Raw genomic sequence first — 21992 nt, forward strand, 5'->3', positions numbered from 1 at the left:
TCTATTCCTTGTGAGGAGAGCTACATCCCTCTGCCAATGCCAGTGCAGGCTTCTTGAGGGCAGGAATCCCTCTGAAAACTCCCAGATCTGTAACTCAGCGGTAGTTTGCCATCAGACAAAGTTGCTTGGGTCAGAATGAGTCATCTCAGCCTGACTTTAAGGTCAGCACTACTGCTAGACCACCAACTCTCCAGACCTTGGGCTATGTCCCTTATGCCATCTTGAGCTCTAGGGTAAATGCGGGTGAGACCTGTGGAATTTTCTGTGGTCAGGAGATAGGAAAGCTGAACAAAGCTATATAGGCACCCGGGAAAGACATCAAAGGGTTTGGGAAGGAGAGTTGAGTTAGAGGGGAAGAAGAGAGATATAGGCAGAAAGAAAGTAAATAGAGTCAATAAAACACTGAAAAAAAAAACAGCAAAGAAAATCCAAGATATACAATCCAGACTCACAAACAGGATGGTTTGAGGACTGCCTTATTACTTTTCCTATGCACATGAAAAAAATGCATGTTTTCCTAAATCATCTTTTATCTTCTCTAGATAGTGAAAGGATTATTCATTGGTGATGTGAATTTTGTAATAAATAGGAAAATTTCAAAAAAGAAAAAAGAAAATCTAATGGCTTTGAGCATCAGTTAATTAATTTTCATCCCATTCAATTCAAGCACCATTTCATTATGCCTCCAGCTCAGAACCCTTCTTTATCTGACTCAAGTTTGGGCCTGGAGATGGTGCATTCTGATGACCACCTCCAAGAAGAGAAATGTTAGTGCTTGTTCCTGAGCTATTCCCCGAGTCAGGACACCAAGAAGAAACCAAACATTGAAAAGAAATGTTTCAGCATTAGAGAAATCCCTTCCTCTTCATTAGAATAAAAAATGGCAGCAGGAAAGGCCTTAATTGCCCATGAAGGTCCATGACTAAATGTGCAACTGCTGACATATGAGGAGTTAGAAGCTAGAAACTTAGCAGAAATGCTCTCCAACTACTGCAGTGTCAAAAAGCTACAGCTACTTCTCACTACTTTAAAAATCATTTAAATTCAGGAAAAAGATGAATCTGATCTCTCCCCTTTTCAGCTTTTCATATACTGCACAAGGCTTTGCCTAAACTTGTGCTGTCCCTTTTCTCCTTTCTTCTCAAACACACAGCCATGGAAATAGTGTCTTTGCTTTTGGAGGATCACCACCAGAACTGATGCCAAGCTAACTCATCAAGGTTCCACCCCTGGAGGAACCCACAAGGACCCTCAGAGGACAAAGGAGGACATGGCATGGGGGGGGGAGGATTATGTTTGGAATGAACTAGTGAATACCAATCATGATTAATGAGCAGAGAAGCCGGCCAGTGAGAGGACAAAGAATATAGAATAAAATCATGAGATCACTGATTCCTCGAGCTTTCCCAACTCTTCCACAGGGGATTAAACAACATGCTGGTAGCATTCCCCACTCTGGTGCCATGAGAATCCTGGAGCTGGAGTCAAAAAGTTGGGTTTAAACCCTTGGAAAAGCACTTAATTCTTGTGCCTCGGTATCCTCTTTTGTAAAATGTGTTTCGATTTGATGAATCCAGATTAAGGCTGCTTTTGCCTCCAAATCTCTAACCTATATTTTCTGTTAAAGAAATCTATGTGAATTTATGTGTGCACTGATCATTAACTTATTTCAGTCATGTGTGTCACTTCATAACATCATTCAGGGTTTTTTTGGGCAAAGATATTGGAATGTTTTGCCATTTCCTCCAGCTCATTTTATAGATGAAGAAACTGAGGCAAATAGTGTAAAATGATTTGCCCAGGACTGACAGCACCGATTTCATTCTCTTGACTGCAACCAAAGTAAAGATTTCTATTTAAAAGTAGCTTATTATGCACCAATCCATTTTTTGGTCTTTTGTTCTTGAAGACCATGACGTCAGGGAAGGTGTCAACATGAGAAGGACATCAAATGGATTTGGGGGGGAGGGGTGGGGGGTGTGCTAAGTCCCCGGCCTCACTTTCTCCTCCAGAGTCATCTAGTCCAGTGACCACATATGAATCAGGATGCCTAGAGATGGCCCTGGATGTGAGACACAAGGTCACACAGGCAGTAAACATCAAGTGTCTGAGGCTGGATTGGAACTCTCATCCTTCTGACTCCAGGGCTGGTACTCCATGCACTGCGTCACCTTGTTGCCCACTGCGCTAATCTAATAAAAGGTCAACAACACCTAGATCTGCCTGTTGGCAATTACATTTCCAGCTGGCATTGGTATTCCAGTTGTGTTATATCTGACTATACCCATAAGTACTTTCTTGCCCATAGCTTAAACATAATGTACAATTCAACTCGATTCACTTGATGACACTGTGTGCTGAGGACTAGGGTGGCAGTGTAGTACTTGCCCTCAAGGTGCTTGAAATCTAATGAAGAGTGGAGAAGATATGACATTCACAAATAATTAGGAAACAGCTAAAATGGAACTAGGTCAGGGAGCAGGTTCTGCTTGAGAGTATTTTTGATTATAAAATGAGATGATTTCATTTTATAAATAGAGGAATGTGAACATATACCTGAGGGCAAGAACTATGCTGCTTCTGTCTTTGGATCCCCAGGATGTATCACAGAGCCGAGTTCAAATTCGGCCTCAGACACTTAATAATTACCTAGCTGTGTGACTCTGGACAATCACTTGATCACATTGCCTTGCCAAAAAAACCCCAAACCAAAATAATTGCCTCTTGATTAGTTAATTCATTCAATGTGGTTGAGAATAGAGGTCAAAGATCCTCTCTCTCTTTTTCGCCCTGGATAAAGGTCCTAAGCCCTCACACTTTAGTCAAATGATCACTGAACAAGGTTTTCTTGGGTACCAGTGTCATGGCTGGGAAGATTCTGACCTTTCTGCTGAACTGCCCTGGATAATTCTCTGACTACAGGTTGTGTTGGTGGAGAAAGTTTCCTCTTTTCTGAGATTTCTCTGTATCAGTGAAACCACAAGTCTAGTTCTTCTCAAGTCCTTATCCCTATGATACAATATTGATCCTTACGGGTAGGAGAAAATAAGACAGTTATAATATCAGCAAGAATAGTACTAGTATAACGGAACAAGGCCAAGCAATCACCTGAGAGAAAATCCTATGAGAAAACTAAATGGACTCAGCAGGTAATGGATGCTTATGAGATAGATGTCCACTGGAGGAAAGAGGGACATATAAAGAAATGAAGATGACATGAAACCCTCCTACCCTCAAAAGGCAGAAATGAATATAAAAATTGAAATTGTTGAATTCAACCAAAAATAAGACATTTTTCCTAATTTTGGGAGGCCTGAATAGAATCTCAGTAAATCATGAAAGAAACAATGAGAAAGATCAATACAACCTGGTGGAGGAGATTGAGAAGCCTAGGGTTGAATCTTGAATCTGTCTCCATGTGATCTTAGGAAAATCACTGCATTTTTCTTGCCTCACCTGACTCATTTGTAAAATCAGAAGGCTGGACAAGAGAACTCTGAATGTCCCTGAACCCTGAATGAATTTCCATTATTTGTAGACTGTGAGGGATTGAATGATATGATCCTAGAAGTCTATAAATCCAGTTCACAATTCTCAGATGCTCTGTTAGTCACTCAATACCAATTGAAGTTTTAGTGCTGCGATGATTGAAATTCAAGACCAAGCCAAAAATGAATTTTATAACTAACTGAAAACGTTTGGCTGATACATGAAATTCAAGGAAAGCATTTTTCAGCTCATTTTCAAAGCACATGTTGGGCTAAGACTTCTTCACGAGTTATAAAGAAAAGCTTTTATAACTCATTCATTTGCCATTTGGGCCTTTATGAGTTTAACTTGTCAAATATGGCCTAAGATGATAGGACTGTCACTATCATTTTCAGGGGAATTCTTCGAGCATCTCAGAAGCCAGTCATTTGCTGATATGCAATAAACGATGAGTTATATGAATGAGGTGAGTGACTCTTTTGGAAGATAGGTTTGAAAGTCTAAGGACCTGAATTCAAATCTCAGCTCTTCAAGCTGTGATCTGTGTGACCTTGGCAGAGTGACTTCATTGCTTTGGATATCAGTTTACTCAATTGTCTAATGAAGGTGTTATACTTGATGATTTCCAAGGTCCCTCCCATCTTAGATCCTATGAGAATGGACCAGAAAATCTTAGAATTCCCCAAGAAAACTGGAATCCCACCTATTCCTATTTAACTCCAACCTAAAACACACCTAAGAAATGGCCACTCTTTGCTTGAAGGTTTCTAGGGAGGGTGAACTCCCTCCTTCTCTCCCTCACTCCCAAGGCAGTCTCCACTTTGAGATTGTACCGATTGTTTCAAAGTTTTATTTTTTCTTTTACCTAAGATCAAACCTAAATCTATTTCTTTTCAGCTTCTATCCAAAGCTCTCCAGTCTGCCCTAAATATGAAAGGTGTAGAAAGGTTACTATGGGATTCTTAGAAAAAATGCTTATCTTTATGGGGTCACGGAACTTTCAACTGATCAAAGTATGAGAGAGAAACCATCAACAGATCAAAATGAAATGAAAGGTCTCTGTTTTTGTCTCTGTTTCTCTATTTCTTATAACAGCTCCTGGCACATAGTAGGTACTTAATACACACTAAGTTGAAATGAAAAGAGTGGAAGATTTCATATGATCTGATACAGAAGCAAGTCATCCAGGAGAACAATATTCTCAATCAAAACAATGGAAAGAACAAAACAATCAAATAGGAAAGTTGTAAAGTTATAATGACTAAGCCTGGGTAGCAGAAGTTTGGCCCAACGAAGAAACAGGAGAAGGGGTCTTCCATACTTTTGCAGAGGTAGATGATTATGGGAACACTGATGATAGATTTTTTATTCAAAATCTTGTATTTTTTGGTTGAAATATAGTTTCCCCCAATTTTTCTTCCTTATTATAAGGGATTATAAGACATACATTGGGAAACTTAAATAATTTTTAAAAAACAGTTATCAATAAATTTAATTATACTAAATCTTAAATCTGAGGAAAATTTAAAAGAAATAAAGTACCAACAAAGCAACCACCAAGGAATACATGGTGTTTCTAATGACCTCACTTTTTAGCTAGGTTAAGAATCACCCTCTGAAGCCTTAACTACCTGAACAAGGAGAATCCCCACAAAGTGAGGCGTGGCGATCCTATTTGCTAGAGAACTTTCCAAATGATAACAAATGAGTCCAGGCACCTTCTTCCTCTAAGTCAGTGACACTTAAGTGGAGGAAAATGGGTCCCACTCAAGTGGCTAAGTGGGACAAGTAATGGCCGTGAAGGTCCTTATTCCCAGTTGAGACAGAAATGCTAATCGTGGCTGAGTCAAATTCTGGGGAAGAAGGACTAATCAACTCTTGTCCTTAAGATCCTATTTACAATCTGGACAACTCCTTACTTTGAAAAGTTATCTGAGAATGTAAGTGTGCAGGAGAAGATGGCCTTCATCAACAAATTCAAAACATGAAGTCTCTTATGTGAATCTTTTTTTTCTTCAGTTTTTTGGTTTTTTTTTCAAGGCAATGGGGTTGAGTGGCTTGCCCAAGGCCACAGAGTTAGGTAATTAATAAGTGTCTGAGGCCACATTTGAACTCAGGTATTCCTGACTCCAGGGCCAGTGCTCTACCCACTGCGCCACCTAGCTGCCCCTCTTATGTGGATCTTGACTAGGCATTGACTGCTCAGAAAGTCTGAACTCTTGCTTCCCAAAGAAATATTTGACCTAAAGCTTAGGAATAATCTTCTGATGGTTACTGTCTCTCTCCTTCTACAACTAATCAAGGGTCAAATTTGACTTTTCCTTCCTCAACATCAACTGTTTATGCTGCCATCTTGCTTCCACACATCATCATCTAATGCCTGGCCTGCACTATTGTAGTCGGTTTTTCCTGTTTCAAATCTCTTTTCATTCCAGGCCATCCTCTCTACTCAGCTGCAAAAGTGATCATGTTAAAACACAGCTCTGACCATATCACACCCCTATTCAATAAACTCCTGTGGCTCCCTATCACCTTTAGTAGAAAATAATACTTTCTCTGCTGTCTTTAAAGTCCATACTAACTTGGTTCCAATTTCCCTTTCTATCTTATGACTCCTAACTCCATTTCCTGCACCCTACATTCCAGGTAAACCATCCACCACTTTCAGCTTGCCTTTTCTGATGCCTCAGCTAATGCCAGTATTCACGTTCCATTCCTTCCATGTATAGACCTTGTCCTTGTCATCTCTTCCAGCAGATGCAAGCCCCAGAGAGAAAGGGCTGTTTTCCTTTTGCCTCAGTACCCTCAACTTCTCATTCATGGCAGGTGTTTAATAAATGCTTGTTGATTGATTAGGAACCAAGCCGATGTCCAAAGGGCAGTGAAAAGAGTGAGACTTGAACGCAATTCCTTGAACACTCATTAAATAAAATACCTACTCTATGGGCTTCTGTCCTAGACCATATATTCACAAGGGCATATAATAAGATAGGTCCTGCCTCAAGAAGCTAGCAGTCTACTGGGGAACGAAGCCACAATGTGCCCAAGCAACATAGTAGCTGAGCAGATTTTAAAGTAGAAAGTCTTTGAAGGTAACCAGTCCAATACTCTGACTTTAATAAAGAAGGAAACTGAGGGCAAGGGTCTACAGGTACAAAGTGGACAAGCTGGCATCTGCTTGTGGGAATAGTTTCATTCTCTTCTAGTTACATCCCATTTAAGCCAAAGTAGCAGTCTCTTTTTGTGGTCTTCCTCCCTTGAAGAGACTCCAATATCCCTGAGGGCAGGGACTGGCTCATTTTTCATCCCATTTGCCTAGTGCCAAACCAGATAGAACTTAAGGGGTAAGTAACTTAGGAAATTCAGACATACCAACATACATGAATTCATGTATCTACACATAGAGGTATCTGCATAAACACTTGTATCCATGTCTAGACACATACACACATAACATAGGCATACTTTCATTCACACACATACACATGTGGACATACTTACATACTCTCCATATCTCAGAAGCTAAACAAATTATAGGACTCAAATGACAAGGAGACCAGTGGGATAAAACTGTCTAATGAACTCTTATCAGCAGAGAACCATAGTCTATACATTTGCGGAGCAATGTTGGAGTTCTATCCCTACACTGGCTTTTGTAGTGACTGGTGAGGATCATGGAATAGATGATGCATCTCCAGAGTTTCCACAGAGATGCATTAAGTGATGGAGAAAAAATCTAGACCAGGAATTCCACTGCTTGAGGGAACAGCTAGTGGGGGAAATGGCGTTGGGGGTACCGATGCAGTGTCTTATCCAGGGTTCCTTGCTGGACCTCTATCTACCAAGCCATCTACTCCATCCCCATTCGAGTAATGCTGGTGCCCTTCTTCCCAAACTTTCTAGGTACAACTATATCCATACACACACACATATACACTCACACACACACACAAACACATATGTTAACTTTACATGGATACTAGAGATGTTTTGAAGGGCTTCTGTGGTCTCTCCCATTAGGATGTCAGCACCTGGCAAGGGGGGCCTGTTTCATTTTTTCGTTTCTGGAACCCCAACCTCAGCACAATGCTCAGCATATATTTTTGAAGGTTGAAAATAATAACTAATATTTCTAAAGCATTTTAAGATTACCAAAATGCCTTAACTCTGTCTTATCTGGCAGCAGCAAGAGGATGTGGGTTTGAATTCTGCCTTGGTCACTTACTACCTGTGATCTGGGAGAAGTCCTTCAAAAACAAATGAGATTAGAACTAGCCAGGCTGCCAAGGGTTATTGCTCTGTTATAGGTATTGCTCTATTATATACTTAACCTCTCTAAGTCTCAGTTTCTTTGTCCGTAAAATGAAGGGATCAGACTTGTTGGGTTTTTTTTTTGGGGGGGGAGGTCCCTTTCTGTACTAAATCTCTATAATTCTATTATTTTTTATGAAAACTTTAGATCAAATCTAACAAGCCAAGGTCTCAGCAAGGGGCTCTAGGCCAGTGATAAAATGAAAACATTTGCTCTCTCATATTTTCATACTAGACTTCAGAACTTATTAAAGGCTCGACTAATAACTGTCCATCATATAAATCTATTTCTAATTCAAGGGACATTTTATTTTATTTTGGGGGTAGGGGTGGTGGTAGTGAAGGGATGCAAAAACTATGCTTGAAATTTTGGAGGTTCAACTGCCTCACTTTTATTATTGGATTCCCAGTGCTCTATATCAGGGCAGTGAAGGTGTTGAATTCCAATTTTGCCTCAGACACCAACTAGCTGTGTGTCTCTGGTCACGTCACTTAATCTTCTCTGCCTCAATTTTTTCCTGTCATATAAGGTTACATTCCCTCACTTCTAAAGACTCAGAGCTCTCTCTCTCTCTCTCATATATATATATATATATATATATATATATATATATATATATATATATATACACATATATATATACATTCATATATATATGTGTGTATATATATATGATCTTTTTATTTGATTTAAGTTTATAAAACTAAGAGCTAAAGAGCTATTCCCCATAAGTAAATGGTTGAAGGCTATCAACAGGCAATTTTCAATGTAAGAAATCCAAATGATCAATATGAAAAATGTTCCAAATCACCAATAATCAGAGAAGAGAAAATTAAAGCAACTCAGAATAAGTAAATGCACTCTTGGGGGATTTCTGAACTTGCCTGTCATTCTGAAAAACAATACAGAACTTTGTCTGAAAGCTTCCCAAACTGTATCCTCTTTGACCTAGCAATGACACTACTGACTAGACTCCAATGTGATCAAAGAAAGAGGAAAAGGACTAACAAGTTCAAAAGCAACTTCTTTTGTAGTACCCCAAAAAGAAATGGAAACCAAGAGGGACATCTTTTTCCCTGGGAAAGACCAATCAAATAAACTGTGGTAAATGAACTTATTGAAATATCATCATCATCATCATCATCATCATTATCATACCATAAGAAATGGGCACTTTCAGGGGAAACTGTAAAGACTTTTAAGAATGGACACAGAGAGGGGCAGCTAGGTGGCGCAGTGGATAGAGTACTGGCCCTGGAGTCAGGAGTACCTGGTTTCAAATCTAACCTCAGACACTTAATAATTAGCCAGCTGTGTGGCCTTGGGCAAGCCACTTAACCCCATTGCCTTGCAAAAAAAAAAAAAAAGAATGGACACAGAGAGAAGTGAGGGGACAATTTATAAATAACAGCAACCTGAGAGAGGAGAGCAACTTTCAAAGATTTAGAACTCTGATCACTGCAAAAATGTCAGGAGTGAAAAAAATGAACATGACCCAGGTTTCAGAGAGAGAGAGAGAGAGAGAGAGAGAGAGAGAGAGAGAGAGAGAGAGAGATACACAAACACAAATGCCATTTTCACTTCAGGCCAATGTAGGGATTTGTTTTCTTTGACTATGTATGCTTATGAGAAGACTTTTCTTTTGCTTTTCTTTTTGTGGCTTTTGTGTGCATATGTGTTGGGGGGGGATGCAGTGGGAGGGACAATTTATAAGTGTATGTAAAAACAAAGACTTTTTTAAAAGTACTATTTATTGTCTCAGGGTCATTAAAATGAACACAGAGCCCTGGGTCTGAACACATTAGGCACATGATGTCTTTATCTGTATGGGATATTCCAATCCTAAGTGAACTGGGGCAGAAGCAAACAGTAGGTGCTCTTTATTGACTGGATCATGAGGAGACTCTCACCCCTAAAAGCCATACAACACAGACGCATGCAACATGTGTGTTCAGCAGCCATGGTATGGACTCTCTTCAACAACACACAGTGGTTCCTTGTTAAATATCAATTAGAGCCAAACAAGGGGAAGACTCAACATCGACAAAGAGGGAGCTCTTCTGCCCATTTTTCACCTGAAGCCCTATCCAATGCAGGGTTGCCATGAAGCCAAAGCCCAGAAAGGTAATCAATCCCAGCTAAGCAGCCTCTTGCCAGGCCGGCCGGGCCGCTGGAGCTGCTCCGGAGCCTTGGCGGGCTGCCAGCCGGCAGACGGGAGCCATCAATGTTCCTGACCATCACGGGAGCGCCAGGGCCATGCGTAATTGACTAGACGATGGGCTAAAACTGCGTCCAATCAGCGTGTGAGCAGCGCGGCGTGGAATATGCGTGCCACCTGATTACATGGAGCCTCGTCCTTTCTCTCTCCTCATGAAACCTCTTCAAGGTCCACAGTACGGTAATAAGATCATTACTGTCAAGCAGTACGGAGTGCGGGCAATGAGTCTTGGGATGGGGAGTCATACTTCACAAGCTCCCCTCCCCCTCCTTGCTCTCTCCCCCTCTCCCTGCCTCTCCCTCTGTCTCTCACTCTATCTCTCCCTCTCTCTGTCTGTCTCTCTTTTACTGTGGGAAGAGGCAGCAAGGGGCCAATAAGGTGACAGAAAATGATGGCATCATCATGAACCACCTAGAAAGTCACTTCTCAGAAAAAAACCAGGAGGAATCAGCTTAAGAGAAACTAAGACCCCCCCCCCCCACTTCAACCTTCCTTTAGATTTTAGATAGAATTAAACCAGGCGCAGAATTCTCTTTTCATGAACTCTGGCATAATGCAGTTGAAATTTAATCATCTGATGGATCTTTCTATTCAAGCAAGGCCTTGCTGCCCCCACAGACAAATGACCAATTTTCTCCATTTCTTGCTTACAAAAGGAGCCCTTCGGGGAAGGGGGGGGAGGGAGAGAGGGAGAGGGAGAGGGAGAGGGAGAGGGAGAAAGGGGCAGGATCTGCTGAAGTTTCTCTCCACTTCCATCTGTCAGGACTGTGGTACAAGGTAGGTAAAGTACCTTTAAGTACCTCTAAATATGAAGAAAAGGAGGGAGGCATTGAAAAGGTAGATGCTTAAAACTTTTGGATTAAAATGTTTTTTAAAGCTTAAAAAACAAGAAAAAGAATTTGACAAGAGGTTCTGAAATAAGCATCTTAGATTTAAAGGCCCCGCCCTCCCCAAACTTTAATGGGGGTCTCCAATAGAAAAAAGGTAAAGACTCCTCATCTATAATTAAAGAGTTTTAAAGGACAATTAATCTGTACCCACCAATGCCCAATCTACCCATTTTATGGGTGAGAAAATAGAAATTATAAGTAATGCTCAACTCTTAGCCTTCCAAAGGTCAGACAGGTGTCATAAATTTGCAAAAACCAAGACTTTAGATGGGTCTGTTTATCAGCTCAGATTAGACAGAGAGGCCTACTGGGGCAAAGACATTTTATCTACACCTATTCATAAAATATGGAAGGATTGTTGTATGTATCAGAAAGGTAACCCTAGGAAAGTCCCAGCCCTCACAATGAAGCTAAGAATATATAATAGAGGTCAGAATAAACAATAGACATGACGCAAATACTGGTCATATAGAAAGAAGAAAGGATAGTAGGAAGAACAATTCCCACAAAATAGAAGCATAGATTTTGAGATGGAAGAGATGTTAGATGCCATCATGGTCAAAGTCCATGGGTTGGAAAGGAGAAAAGATCTGCTCAAGGTCTGTTGGAACCAATCCACTGATCCCCAAATTCCAATATGACAAGCACCGTGCTAAGCATTGAGGACAGAGAATAAAGGAGACCATTCTTTGCTTTCAAGGAGCTTGTACTCTTGATCTTGAGGTTGTCCTTCAATCTCAAAGACCATAACTTCATATGATACCATGACATGCATATGAATTGGATTTGAGTGAGGGGAGCTGTATTAAGTCCCCAGTCTCAATTTCTCCTTCATAGCCATCTGGTACAGTGGCCAGATATGAATCAGGCTGACTGCAGATGACCCTGGATGTGAGGCAGTCAGGGTTAAGTGACCTGCTCAAGGTCCAGTAAGTGTCCCATGTTTGAGGTTGGATTGAAACTCTCATTCTCCTGACTTCAAAGCCAGTCCTCTACCCACTGTTCCACCTAAGATTCAACTCCAATATATTCAGATGTATGAGAAAAACCCACAGTGCAGCTAACAGGCCATGTTTGAGGAGAAAGCACTAGAATCTGGGGCTGTGAGGATGAGGAAAGATATCTAGCTCATGTTGGAGTCTCTCTTGGACAAGGATTGAACAGGATGAGAAAGTAATGGAGAGTTTATGATTAGCATCGATGGTAGCACCCATCATAGCAAGATTCAATCAATGTAGACAAAAATATATTTTTCTAAAACTTTGATTTGTGCTTCAATAATAATAATCACCAGTGCAGTTTTTTAAAAAAAACTTCCATTTACAGGAAGAAAAAGGAGGGCAACTATCCATCCATGTCAGTCCAAGCATACATCCTTCCTTTATTTCTTATTTGTGAAATTGGAGAATAGTTATCTAGCATAGAGGTGCCAAACTTATGAAATTCCAGTGTGGGAAGAACCAGATTAAAATGAACTAGTAAATGTTTGACAAAATAAAAATATAATAAAACATTGAAAATGTTAATTTGTGGTTTTCACAGTCAGCAGTCAGCTACAGGGATCTATCTGTATTTGAGTATGGCATCCCTACAGTAGAGTTCTGTGTCAATGTGACTGTTGCCATGGTGGTCTCCAACAAAATGAGGGTGAAGGAAGCTGAGCTTGGAAGAGGTTGGGACAGGAAGACATAGCCAGCAGTGGGAACACAAAAGGTGAGAAATTATCTCATTATCCTTCTTGGTGATCATCCTTGGGAGGCAATTTTCTTTCTCTTTAGCAGGATTAATGTTTTGGCAATAATGGTGTCAGTAAGGTTGAAGTCTGGGGTTGTTCTAGAACTCTTGGGAAGAATGAGCCCTGTCAACTGCCCATCTTTTGCAGCAAATCCCTTATCTCTGATTAACACCCCCCCCCTTTAGTTTTGAATCCTCCTAGATTTTTTGTTTAGTTTCCTATTTTCTCTCTTTATACATACAGTATATTATATATTTGTCCAGTCTGAGAGAGGAACATTGCAATCTCCCTGTATTACTATGTAGAAACTGCTTATTTCTTTTTGCAATTCATTTGTTTCCAACTTTACAAATGAGGAAAACAAGAACTCCGTGCATAGTACCATGCAAGTGGAAAGGACAGTGAAGCCATATTGCTTTGAAATGATAATGTCCAATTTGCCCAGACCCAAAGGAGGGATCTGGCATGATCCTTCTCTCAATTTCTTTGTGGAGATCAGGGATCAAATGTATAAAACATTCATATAACATCTGCTGTTTTTTACCTTTTGTTGAACTTTCATCTATCATAAGGAAGAGGAATAAAATAAGAATCTCTGGGAGTGGAGCAGGGAGAGGAGACAGTGGAAGATGTCAATGCTCCAAAGGGAAAAGAAAGCAAGGCAAATTTGATGAAGGGTCTTGTGAAACCAGAGACAATTGCTCTTCTACCACAGAGATCCTTCAGTCAACAAGGCTCCTTGACTTGACCTGACCTTTAGGAGAAAACCTCTGGCTTCTAGCTCTTATCCACAGACTTAAAAGCAGTTAGGAGGAGCACCAGGGCTGACTGGCAGCTGTGTGTGCAGGTGGAGAAGACGGCATTAAACAAGCAGAATGTATGTGTGTGTGTGTGTGTGTGTGTGTGTGTGTGTATGTGAGTGTGCATGCACATGTGTGTATGTGTGTGCACACATATATATATTTCTATTTAGAGAAGTCATCTCTACCTCCAAGGATCTTAATTTTTAGAGATGGAAAACTCAATTGAGACCATGGGCTGGATAACCTCAGCTAATGGATGAAGAAGCAGACTCAAGAGGGCAGTGCCTTACCCAAGGCCACAGGCGGCACACCTACTCTCCTTGGAACCCTCAGACTCCTTCAAACCTCGGCTTCAGTGACACCTCTCCCAAGAAGTTGGACTCAGTCTGTGCAGCTGCTCCCACCTAACTCAGTGGTTGCCATCTGTGACATGGGCTAAATTGTTCAGACTTTCTAGGAAAGTTTCCTTCTCTGTGAATAGGGGAAGAGGGAGATTTCCTTCTTTCTCTGGATCAAGGAGCCTGCTCCTACCTACATCAGCTAACTCAGTTCACAGACAGCACTAACATGAGTGAGTTGCCTCAAGGAAGTTTTCATATTGTCCACTAGTTTCTTCATTAGCTTTTTTGAAGACTAAGTATTTGTATTTATTAACCTATTAATTCAACACAAAGATGGGATTTCCCCTCTACCTATGACAAGCTAGTGTGACCCAAAAGCCTCTGCCTGATCTCTCCAGTCCAAAGGATCCCAAAGAAATCCCAGAATGTGTCAGAAGGTCAAGCCTCAAGATCACCTGGTAGGATAGGGAAACCCATAGCTGATAATGGAGTCAACCCTAGGAGCAGGGTGAGCTGAGAATATTCAGACTTAGGCTCCAAGGAACAGAAGAAACAAATGGCTTTCCCAGTGACCAAGTGTCCCCAGTCTACACTCACAGAACAGTCAACAGTCTGAATACTTACAGAATGGGGGGATAGGGAATGGGGGAGGGGCTCTTTCTTAGAACTCACAAGTCCTCAGGAGAAGTCCTTCTTGAAGCTGATTCCTTCCACAGTATCATTGTCCTTTCAAAATACTTTCCGATCATTAATAAATTCACTGAGAAGTTTCCTAATGCATCCGCAAACATGATTGAAAAAGGCATTAACAGAGATTGTTTCGGTGTCTTCTTTCATTTAAATATTTAGAGAAAAGGAGAAAATCTGTTGACTTAATTACTCCTGGGCAATATGAAATGATAAGGTGAGCAAAATGGCTGTCCCAGTGATTAAACCCATGGTCTCATGTGTTTGGATTAAATAGTTTAATTCAGAAAGCATTTATTAAGCACCTCCTGTTTCTTACATGGTTGATTAGTTGCTTAAGCATTTATTAAATGCTTACTGTTTTCCATGTAGTTCGATCAGATGTTTAACTCAGAAAGCATTTATTAAGCTCCAGCTGTGTGGCTGAATATTTCCAAGTTGCTTCCTCCTGCCCACCATCTTTCCAATCTGTTTACACATCACTCCCCTCCATCCACCCTGTGGGCTCCCATCAGTTCTTCACACATAGCACTTGATCTCTTTTCCCAGGTGTTTGCACTGTCCATTCTTGGCATCTGAAATGCTGCTCCCCTTCATCTCAGTGTGGTTTCCTTCAAAACTCACCTCAATACCATCTTCTCAGTGGAGCCTCTCCTCTTCCTCCCTTTGTGTTGGGCTCAAAAGGAGGCAGTTGTTGTATTTAAACACATCAGTACAAAATCATCTTGGGTGAGATGGGTGGGAGATGAGTCCCAAACATTCTGGGAGAAGACTTGTGTAATAGGCAGCACCTGGGCCAAAACTGGAAGGGAGCCAGGGATCCCAAGAGGCTAAGGTAGGATAGTAGTTCAGGCGTGGAGAGAGCCAGTGGGAAGGCCCTGGGGAATGCTAGATGGTTTTAGGGTTCAATGGGTGGGTCAATCTGGCTGGAATGTAAAATGATAAAGGAGCCATAACATGGACTCAATCTAGAAAGATAGCCTAAAGTCATATTGTGAAAGACTTTTGATGCTAGGCAGCTGAATCTGTTGGCATCCTCAAGCCAGCTTCATGAGAAGTGACATGCCCAGAGCTTTGCTTTTTAGGACTGTCAATTCAGCAGCTGTCAGGAGGAAAGCCAAAGGAATAGCTCTCCCAGGAAGCCTATTTATTCATTCCACAAACAATTATTGAGCACCCACTGTATTCTGGCACTGAAACTGCCAGATAAAATTTGAATAATATAAGATATTCAAAAGATTAGAGGAAATCAGAACCTAAAGACTAAATAAAGTTCAATAAATCCTCCAGATCTTTCTCAAAGAAGCTGCTGTCTATCATGCCTCTGCCATCTTGGACTTAGGAAGTACAAGAAAAATTGGTGGGAAATAGATCAATGGGTTAGTAGTGGAGTGAATGTGCATCTGGGAGGAAATCCTGCTGATAACTCAGGGGAAAAGAGAAGTCTGAGTCCCCAAAATTCTGCCAGCCCGTGAGCCTTCCATGGTTGACCAGGAGGCTGGAAGCCTGGTGGGTACTTTCTACTTAGGATACGAGAATCAAATACCCCACTCAGGCACCATTTCACAGATGAGGAAACTGAAGCAAAAGGAGATTAAGGGACTTTCTCCACTAATCTGTATATAGGAGAGGTTTGTTTTTTTTTTTTGGAGACAGTTTCTGTTACTGACCTTTAGGGTAAGTCATTTAGGCCAAAAAGTGCTCAGACTATAAAAATTCAAAGACAAGAACCAATTGAACTCATTCACTTTGGACTCGCCCAAACTAGGGAGGTGATGGAAAGTTGGAACCACAGCAGACTAAGGCAAACACAGAATTAATTAATAAAATCACTTGCTATTCTTTCAGAATAGTAATAACTATTACTTCTGTGGCCTCTTAAGAGTTTGGGAAGTGCTTTAAATACATTATTACATTTCAGGCTCACAAATAGGCTGGGAGGTAGGTGCTATAAATATTTCTAACAGATGAAGAAACAGAGTTAGGGAGAAGTAGTGATTTTACTCAGAATCATTCATCTTTTAAGGATCTAGGTATCTATGAGAGAAGTGAAAAGAACATTAACTTGATAAAATATCATCTAGTTTGTGTATTTGTACATAATGCTTGTGTAAGTTTGCAAGGAATATAGATTACACATATGTTATTATGTACTATATATGTGACTGGACAGGACTTCCCAGGAGGGCATGCCCTTATCAGTGAGGGTGCAATGCTCTTTGAGCAAGGAAGAAATGAAGCAGCTGAAAGGAAATGTGGCATATGTACATTTAGAATAGGCACTCCAGGTGTTCACCTGGACTATTTGTGCCTGACCTCTGGTATAGCATCCCAAGCTCCTATTGGTCTGATCAGCCACAGCTGATGTCATTTTGTTCTTCGATAACAAAGTCAAGAACCAACCAAGTGTCTGAGTATGTTTTTGTGCGTGTGTGCATACACACACACACACACACACACACACACACGCACACACACACAGTATTTCCCAAGGAATTTGAAAAGGAGGTATAACAGAAAAATCATCATGTCTATCAACTAAATTTTATATAAATATACAAATGTATATAAAATAAATGCTTATATAAATATATATATGTATAATTGTTCTATAATACTATAATTTACAGAATGGGGATAGGGGAATGGGGGAGGGGCTGCCATAATCCACTGTAATTATGTTTGTGTATATATATATATATATAGATAGATATATATAGATATATAATTTTAAGAATTGATTCAGTGTAATGTGAGAAAAGTTGGGCAGCTAGGTGTCACAGTGGATAAAGCATTGGGCCTGGGGAAGGGAAGACTTATCTTCCTGAATTCAAGTCAAGTCTCAGATTTACTTACTATTTGTGTGACTTTGGGCAAGACATTTAACCCCTTTTGCCTCAGTTCCTTCATCTGTAAAATGAACTGGAAAAGGCAGTGGTAAAGCATTCCAGTATCTATGCTAAGAAAACCCCAAATAAACTTAGGAAGACTTGTACAAGACTGAAAAGTTACTGAACAGTAAGAAAATAGCAAATTGTTCATCTCCTTTAACCCAACAGTCCTGCTGGCCATATACTCAAAGGTGATCAAAGACAGAAAGGACACACACACACACACACACACACACACACACACACACACACACTCGCACACATATATCCAACTGTCTTCAGTAGCCCTTTTTTGGGTTGGAAAACCTGATGGCCCATGTATTGGGTAACAGTGGAACAAACTTACTATATAAATATAATGGAAAATCTCTAAAAAAATGATGCTTTTGTGGAATTCAGAAAAACATGGAAGACCTGGATGAACAAACAAATGCAGAGCAAAGATAGGAGAATATTATTCACAAGCACAACAGTAACATAAATGAAAACAATTCTGAGAGATACTAAATACAAATGGCAAAGATCAATGTTGATTTCTGAAGATGGCTGATAAAGCTCCTTGTGAAGCAATGGCTGTGAAATTTTGGATGCTCTGTCCTGAATGTGGTCACTTTTTCAGTTGGTTTGAGAAATTGTTTTTCTTGGCTATAATGGAGGTTTTATGTGTGTGTGTGTAAGGGCAGCAATGGGGAAACAACTATGGAATTAAAAAAATCAACAAAACCTTAAAAACCCTTTAAAGATGAGGAAACATCTATTTGTTGAAATGAGATCATAGTGTCTGCTGTTTCCAGGCATACAATTTAACTATTGCTATTTAACAATGTAATAAATGCTAGAGTAAGAGAACAAATAGAATGAGGAAATAAATAGAAATACTGTAACAATTAGGGTGGAATAACTGCTCACAGCCACACTTGGGCACTTTCTCGATTAGATGGAAAAGATCAGTTCGTCCAAATCAATCTTGCTAATTTGGACTCGGCTGTTCCTGATATTTTTGTGCACCATAAATGCTGATGTTACACAATTTTTAACATTATTGCTTTTTCCAAGATGCATGCAATTGAGAGAGGCTGCAGCATCAAAATATGTTTAAATGAACAGTCTGAAATCCTTGAGAAATGACAGGTTCTCTTTGGGGCAGTGAAGGACTTGAGGAACCACAGTCTGTCTTCTTGCCCAGATGGCAGGAACAACAATGCCACCCTCACTTTCCCAAATACTTTTCCTCAAGAGATGTTTTTGGGAATGTTAAATCTTGTGGTTGGTATCTATCTATCCATCCATCCATCCATCCATCCAAGCATGTAACTATCTATCTATGTATATGTTTTAAATCCTCTAAACCCAAAGTTTCCTGATGCTGAATATTGACTAGAATCTAATGAATCTTCCTCTTTGTTACACAATTCAGGTAGTTTTACCTGAGTTCCTTATATCTTCCTATATGTTGGTCACTGGGACATATAACACCTATTAGTACAATGGTACCAGGATGAATGAATGTGATTTAAATGAAAAATGCCTCTTTATCTTTTGAGATGATGCAATGTTTCTGTGACAAGACATTATCTGCATTTAATTTAATTCAATAGGTGGCTACTGATACTAACCACAATATCCTGTTTTTCTGCTCCTTGGGGTTGATTCCTGGGGTGCTTTCTGGAGAAGACCAGAAGCTCCCTGAGGGCAGGACTGTTCAGTTTCTATCTCTGTCTTGAGCAATGAGCAGAAAGTGACCACCAGATGAATAGATGGGCAGACCTTCTTGTCTCTGGAGAAATAGGTGACACTTTTTCAAAAGAGCTACAGTTCATTTCAAGAAAACAAAGTCTTGGGTGATTCCTGTCAAATAGGTTCCTTTGTGAACTTTGCTACATTTAAAGTTCACTCTTCACAAGCCTCCGTGCACACATACCATGATATGACTTCCTTAAACTTTGGGTGACAGACTGACTCAGAGAGAGATATTAGAAGGCATCCAGGGTTGTCTTTAGGGCTGTTGATACCCAGCTACCTTTGGTTCTGAGAATCTTTTAGCCTTATCTCTGACTGCTGTGCCTTTGCCTTGGCTGGGCCTCATGCTTGGAGTGTCCTTCCTCAAATCTTACTTTTAAATTTCTAGTTTCCTTCAAAAGCTCAGCTCAGATGGAACCTCTTGGAGATCTTTCCTGATTGGCCCTGAATTTTCTCTTAAATGTATTTTGTATATGTCTACGTACAAAGTCACCCTCAACAGAAGATATGGTGCTTAGGGAGCAGGTTAGTTTTGTTCTGACCAGCATATGGCCTGTCAACGAGGTTGCTGACTGATCAATGGGAGTGTGTGGTGAACTTTCTGTGATTTGCCTTTTCAGCCACATGAAGATAATGTATTCAGGCACTAGGCTATCTCTTCAGGGAGATGCCCAGGAGCACCTTCTTGGGTCTTTTGGAAGCTCATAGTCCATGCTGTCTGCCATTTCCTCCCTGGTGTAGGAAGTAAGAGCCTACAGTTTCACAATGAGTTGGCTGTCCAATTCCAAATAAAATATGGCAGGACTCCTTGGATTCGGATTCTTTAATGAGACAATGGTGGGGTTGGGCTAACCAACCTCTGTGGTCCCTTCTAACTCCCCATCATGAGACTGAAAGCCTTACTGTCCTCTTCTGTAAAAAGGGGAGATTTTACCAAATGGTCTCTAAGGTCCTTTCCAGGTAGGTCTCCATCATCTTCTGATCCCCAAACTCCAAGGGTGGCACTCATCTCACAAATTCCTTTTATTTAGTGCACTTTCCTTAAAATTCTTTTGGAAAGAAAGAAAATGGTCCCATTGCCCTCAATTTATAGACAAGGAGACTGAAGATACAGTAGCTAAGTGGCTTGCTCAAAGTCATTCAGCTGGAGCTAAAGCTGGGATTCAGACCCATATCTCCCCTTATTGTAGTCCAAGGCTTATTTCACCATATCATATAGTCTTCCCAAAAGAAATAATTTGCTAATTGAAAAATGGAATATGAGTAGGCTGACAGTTTTTCTTAAAGGTTTGTTAATAAATCTGCCCTCCTTTACCATAGGTCACTTGGCAAAGAAATTTTTTTCACCATTCTATGCAATGAGAGAGTGACAGAATTGCTCATCAGATAGCAAAAAGGCTGCCAGGAAAGCCAATGATGTGAAAAAGAATGCCTCTATAGACACCAAAACATCACAGCAATACCTTTGTAGTGACAAAGAGCTGGGAACAAAACAGGCACTGCACAAATGGGGAAGGGCTAAAGGAGGACTTGGACATGGTGGAATGAAGAAGACAGAGAAACGTGGAAGGATACATGAATTGAAATAGAGAAAGTCAGGAGAATCAGAAATTACACTCAGTGACCACAAAAATGTCAATATAAAGAACATCAACTCTAGTACAAGTGACACTGAGTACTGGGAAATGAAAATGCCACAGAAGCACAATCAGAAGGTGTTCTCTCCTCAGATCCTGAGAGTGCATGGAATGGTGTCATCAGACTCTGCCTGCATGATGTTTAATTGCACTGAACTGTCCCCATTTTCCACCCCCTTCAATAGTCTCTTTACAAAGAGACTTCTTCCTGGGAGGGGAGAAGAGACAAATGGTCTTAGTGTGAAAACAAAAGATAGATCCAAAGAATCAGGAGTATCATCATGGCAGTTATTGAAGTTATTTTCTTAGAGAGATAGCATGGCAACTTGAAGCTAGGAAAGGCCAAGCAGAGATACAGAACAACATTTCCCTTTCTTCCCAGTTTGAGTCTGGCCTTAAACATAGCTGGGAGCAGAGGAGAGGTGGTGAAGTGACCACCGCTGCCCACAGATCAGAGATGTTCTGGCTTTCTTGAGTAACTCAAAGAGTATCATGCCAGATTTACAGATATGGCCACATTTTATTTTTACTATCTCTCTATGATACAAGCAGAGGCAGGAACTACAGCAACATTCAAGATGAAACAAGTGAAACAGAGAAAGCATTCTCTGTCTGAGGGTGGTGAATGGGAGAGCCCTGCTTTGACCCCATGACTTTCCTGTCCTCCTTGCCTCCAATATTTTACTGCAGAATGTAATTAAAATGGATAAAAAGGGACTAAGATGAGAAATTTGGAACAATTCAGAGGGGGCAGGGAAGGAGGGACAATTGAGGGTAGCCACACTGTCCATACCTGTTACTCAGTTTTCTCAGAAAGGAGATGAGTGGCGAGGGTTGACTGTGGATAGACTGTTTATCCACAGTCCCTACAGGCTATTCCATTCTTTCAAAATTCAGTCAAGTAGTTATATAAAGAGCATGTAGATGAAAATTCCTGGTTCTCAACAAAGTCAGGAAGTCCTGGGTTCTAGACACAATATGATTTGACTCCATGGGCCCACCTCTACTCTGGGTCACTCTCCAGGATGATAACTGGCAGAGACTCAGAACTGGAAGGGACCTTAAAAGTTTTCTCATCCAAACACCTCATGTTACTAATGAGGCAACTGAGGTTCAGAAAGATTATGTGATTTGCCCTAGGAGTTTATGGTTGAGTCAGGTTTTAAATCCAGGTCTACTGTTTCCAAAATTGGCATTCTCTCCCACTGTATCATGGTGTCTCCATCCAAGAGAGGGAATGGGTAATACA

The 21992-nt window shown here is 40.6% G+C and overlaps 1 protein-coding gene across 9 annotated transcripts in view; it reads right to left on the bottom strand.

The window, feature by feature from the left end:
* Positions 1 to 21992, bottom strand: part of AGAP1 (ArfGAP with GTPase domain, ankyrin repeat and PH domain 1) — a 647020-nt gene that overhangs the window by 112101 nt on the left and 512927 nt on the right. The gene's annotated exons all lie outside the window — the stretch shown is intronic.

Source organism: Macrotis lagotis, chromosome 5 (genome assembly GCF_037893015.1).
Source record: "Macrotis lagotis isolate mMagLag1 chromosome 5, bilby.v1.9.chrom.fasta, whole genome shotgun sequence".
NCBI classification, from domain to species: Eukaryota; Metazoa; Chordata; class Mammalia; order Peramelemorphia; family Peramelidae; genus Macrotis; species Macrotis lagotis.